At 42.8% G+C, this 5,264-nt stretch overlaps 1 long non-coding RNA gene across 1 annotated transcript; it reads left to right on the plus strand.

The window, feature by feature from the left end:
* Window positions 1-349: 349 nt before the first annotated feature.
* Window positions 350-5,054, plus strand: LOC123058333 (uncharacterized). Its single transcript, XR_006427153.1, has 5 exons — window positions 350-709; window positions 848-912; window positions 2,735-2,794; window positions 4,101-4,297; window positions 4,586-5,054. It is a non-coding gene; the product is annotated as an uncharacterized lncRNA (long non-coding RNA).
* The last annotated feature ends 210 nt before the right edge of the window (window positions 5,055-5,264 follow it).

Genomic DNA, 5,264 nt, shown 5'->3' on the forward strand with positions numbered 1-5,264 from the left:
CCCTTCCAGTCCTCTCAGACCATTAGCATTTCTAGCCATTAGATCACCACTTTTAATTCTTTTTGGCCGTTGGATTCGCTGTTAATCCCACCTAAATCTCGTACGCAAGCGCTAACTCGCGCGCCAGGCTGCCCTGGGCTTTTCAGGCCGCTGCTCCGTGAGATACCACTTTTCTCGCTTCGTGGGCTGGCTGTCCTAAGTGGAAGCTACTCCAAAATAATTTTCTGAGCCACGTGGTTGATTGGGCCTTGAAGCTCATCTCAGCTTCACGAAGGAAGAATCGATCAGGCACTGGTCAGCGACGTCTCTCCGTAAGCTCCCCTTGCTCCCCACTCTCGGCCTCCCCCACCCTAGCCGCACACTCTTCCTTCCCACTCTTGGCTTAACCTAGCCGCACGAGTGAAGGCGGATCTAGCACCTTGGCAGTGGCAATGATGAATCCTCCTCCTTCCAAGCAGCGTGGATCAGTGCCATGGCGACCTAGCGCGCTCCCTTCCCGACCTTGACCTCGAAGAACGGCTTCCCCAAGATCGCTTTCCCGTTCGTGTATGATTTCCTTCTTCCATCAAACAATCACTCCTAATGTCATCTCAATCTCAATTTTGCAGAGGTGTTGCTATATTGGATGTGGTGAATTTATTTGGGCAGATCCTGGAGATAGGGAGGGGGAGGTTGTGGCTGCGGGCAATGGCAAACACAACCAACAGAGGTTGCTCGTGTATTTTTTTAAGTTATTTTCCCAATACCAGATCAGTTAGCTGAAGTCGAAGAGAACCTTGAAGATTCAGATTACAACTGAAAAGTTGTACCTTACTTGAATATTAATTCTTAATTTTTCATGTGCAAGGCATGGTGCTCTCCGCTGGTTCTACTCCCTGGTTGAACAAGCTCCTGATCCATGTTACAAGACAGGTATAATTGTTTTTTTACAAGATAGGTAGAACCGTTTTATTTTTGCCTCCTTCTCAGTTTACTTTTGAATAAGCACATCAGTTAAGAATCCATGCCGTAAAAATTTAGTGTCTCCTGGACTACATTGTTCAAATATCAATAGGTATTATTGTGATGCAGTATGGAAATAATTCGAATAAACATATGAGGTTAATTATATTTCGAATGTGTTACTTACAGATCAAAAATACGGACACACTAAATTCTAAACCAGCAAGTACATGTTGCACAGATTCTAATCTATTATACTTTAGCATTGCCGCCAATACCGTGAGTGTCAGTATGACATATTTTATGCTTCACTTTAGGTATCTCTCTGGTACGTAAAATTGGATTTCCCTTCTCTCTAAAAAAATGGATTTCCCTAAAAGAAGCAAAATCACATGATGCTTAGAGGATCCCCGATAATCCATCCTAAGAGGGTGTTACTAGGGCTACTCCAACAAAAAAATCAATTATTGGGGAAGGTCATGTAGGGATCGTTGTTAGTGGGTAACTATTTCGTTCGTTTTCTCTCCTCAACATGACCATGAGCTCGGCGTAATCTGGTATGGTAATGAGCTCGAAGTAGGTTGCCATGGCTACGAGTTCAAGGAAGGTTAGCATGGTGCCGCTTAGTGACCTTCAGTTCAAGCGCGTGGGGTAGGAAGATGCTATGATCTCAAGGTCGGACAACGCATGTGGGCAGGAGGTGCTAGCTCAATCTAACACGGTTCGTGCAGAACGGTGTGTGCAGAGCGCGCTGACGCTCAATATAGGGTGATGATGCTCTAGGAGGGGGTGGCTTGTGGACGAGCGCGACATGCTTGGGGCGTAGGCGGGTGACCGATGATGATGTTCTGATGGCTGGAGCGCACGCGGGCGGTGAACAACCAGCTTATGGTGTGAGGCCCACACATGCTTGTGAGAAGGAACAATAGTGGTTGGGATTCAGGTGGATTGTTGGGAGGGGGTCCATTATCCCCTCTGGGTCTGTAGTTGTAGTAGCAAGATCAGGGGCTGGGCGTGGACACCTTCGGCCACGATATAAAGGTGATGCTGGTGAGAGCCAAATTAGATAAGATCCACCACTCGCCTCACAACGATCAGGGGCAAATACTACTCCCTCTGTTCCGAATTACTTGTCTTGGATTTGTCTAGATACGGATGTATCTAGACTCATTTTAGTGCTAGATATCTCCGTATCTAGACAAATCCAAGACAAGTAATTTGGAACGGAGGGAGTACATCTCTAATACTGGTTGGAAATTGTGAGTTTTAGATTTATTAAATCTGGTGGTGTGTTGGTCCCTGTTGTGATTTGAGGAGAAGGTTGTGGTACGGGCGTTGTACAGGCAGTAGGCACAAACGGGAGATGATGAATGTGGCGTTTTACTGGAGATACAAACGGGAGATGCTGAATGACGGGAGATGATGAAAGACGCTGTACAGGTAGTGGGCACAAAATGTGATTCGATCTGTTATAGAGTGTACTCCATATGAACATGAGTCGTTAGCTATCTGAAAAACAAATAAAAAAAGTGTGCACTCATGTTTAGTTACATAAGATAAATCGAGATCCCTCTGCCCCATTCTTCGTCAGGGCTTTGTTTCCCCTTTCCGTATTACATTTCAGATGTGACTTTTGCCGTGTTGCTCCCCTTCTTATACTGTTGTTTATTGTACTTTTTGTGTGATTTTCTATATCATTAGTTCTGATTGCACTAAACCTTTCTTTGCATGCATGCCAATATTTTTTTTAGATTCCATCTTTGTAGGGTGAACTATTCCCTTTTCTCTCCAGGTGAATAGCAATGAATTTCAGAGATAAAGATTGAGCTTTGAGGAAACAGGCCTTGACAAGGTGTGTGCATATTTTTGTAGTCTAATGTAACTTGAATGCCCTATCCGATTTTGAGCATCTCCATAACTTTTGCATGCCACTTTGAGACTATTTCCCTGATTCCAGTGAAGTGTATATGTAACCGTTTGTTACTAACAATTATAGAATGTACTCCATACAATACAAAATTTCAGTGCTTCTGTGATTCGATCTGTTAGAAAGAGGTAACAGCTCGGCATGAGTCATTAGCTATCTCAAAAACAAATAAAAAAAGAAAGCGCTTGTGGTGTACTCATTTATTATGCTTAGTAACATAAGATAGCTCAGTTATCACAATAATCACAATTAGTAGTGCACCCTATATTTCTTTTATTCAATTGGGCAATGAAGATTAATGTTTCCTTCCCCGGTGAAAACCTAAGCATTATGTTCTCAGCACCATTCTTGTGTACTACTAAGGGAAGGGCTCACCATAGGAACAATCAAGTTGTATATCACTTTGGGGTTAATCTATGTATAAAATTCCATCGTGATCAAATAGTATTTATGATAATAAAATTACAGGTTATGTTCTCTGAACTATACTTGCATTCTTTTTGGTACTTGATATCCTACTAAAGCTTCCATTGCTTGCTTAAGTTTGGTGTCAAAGACCTAAGGTCTATGCAGTCAATGTCAGTGAGTTTCGACTCCATCCTCTCTCTCCTTTGCGTAGCACCTCCTCCCCTCCTGACTTGCTGCCGCCGCAGTGACTCAGGTTGTTCCTCTCTCCTACCCTCTAGCGACGATGCCCACGGCAACACGACAATTGCCCGCCTGCGGTGCCAGCCGCACCACCAGAAGTGGCCCCCGGGAGCCGGTCGATCCGCCTACGAGGTAAAAGGTTGGATGGTGCCATGCCGCCACCTACGGATGTCTACCTCCAGCCGACCTCCGCCTCACCAAGCTCATCGTCTTGATCCGCCTGCTCCTGATCCGGATGATACCGTGGCTCTAACCCTTCCAGCCACCTTAATTACGTTTACCCTACCTGTTGTTAGATGTGGATCTCTTCTCTTCCTTCCTGGTCTTGTGTTCAGTATGTTCCCATCTGTCTGTTCTATGGTGAACTCTGAACACCATAGTTTATGCAAAAGAAACATCTACTAATTAATGAAAATGGTTATTAATTAGTTCCTGGTGTAGATCAAACAAAAAAATGTTAGTGTATCAGATGGGTTTATGGTTTCAGATATCTGGATTATTGAATCATACTGAGTTTATATACAGATGGAAGCAATCTTTTGATGTGTACTCAGATTTGATTTTTCTATTTCCTTTGTTGCAGGATTGGCTGAATTATAGTCGTGATTTTCTGCTTTTCAGAGCATTTTGCTGCCGAATTGAATACTATTTGGAAATTTCTCATAGTAATATTGTTTGTTCCACTCCTTTTATTATTCTATGAAGAGGAATAAAGAATCAAATTGTTGTTTACTTCAGCAATGTCATGCCCCTGTCGTCCGGCCTCCGCGCTGGTTTAAGGTATTTTATTATTTTCTGGTGTTCGATAACATAAGCATGGCCGTGGTGTGATACAACATGTTAACTTGCTCAGGCGGTCCGCGCTTCTTCCTCTGAAGAAATAGTTGCCTGTTCTTTTTTTCTCCTTTAGATGTTCTTGTTTGTTTTGTCACTCCTACATGCACGTGCTACTAAGAGATTATGCATGGGATGTGACCGATCTTACCCTCACTCCTACATGCACGTGCTACTAAGAGATTATGCATGAGATGTGATCGATCTTACCCGTATTATTCTTGTATTGATCAGGTGACTGCTTTTTACAATCTGAAAGCGAAAAGGGAGCTATACACAACCGCTCCATATATTTTTGGAGATACGGTACATATTAACGGTTCTTACAGTTTGCAACTTCATGTTACAGCACTTACACATGCACATGCATAAACTGAGACTCAATCACATTAGAATAGGACTACATTTTTATTTGCCTAGATTCGAAGATGTAGCAAAGACAGTTAAGTAATACACACGGACAATTTTCAATTATGATAATATTAGGGAAGTATCAAAGGTGAGGTGTATTTCGTACAAGGTTTGATGAGGACATCAATACAATTGTTACACCCACAACTCCTGCTGCTATAAATACTGGACCAATTACTAGAGCTCGCGCACGCCAACTAAATTACCAGGTACTTTCGTTTCTTGGTAATGATTCTAATGTTCATGAGAATATGATGCTGCCTAAATTGGATACATTTGTTTTGTTTACAAATGAAGGGCCTAGCTTGGAGAAGGATGAACATTGGATTAAGAACAAGCATGAAGATGATGGCATGCGCAAGGGGAACAAGAACGGAGTTACAAGTGATGATTTCAGGACTTTGAAGCCACCATAATGGGTGCATGAAGCCTTGGACGAAATATACAAGATGCCACTTCATAAATTTCGTCCCGAGGCTATTATAGGTGCTGCGTCACCTTA

This window comes from Triticum aestivum, chromosome 3A (genome assembly GCF_018294505.1).
Source record: "Triticum aestivum cultivar Chinese Spring chromosome 3A, IWGSC CS RefSeq v2.1, whole genome shotgun sequence".
Classification (NCBI taxonomy): domain Eukaryota; kingdom Viridiplantae; phylum Streptophyta; class Magnoliopsida; order Poales; family Poaceae; genus Triticum; species Triticum aestivum.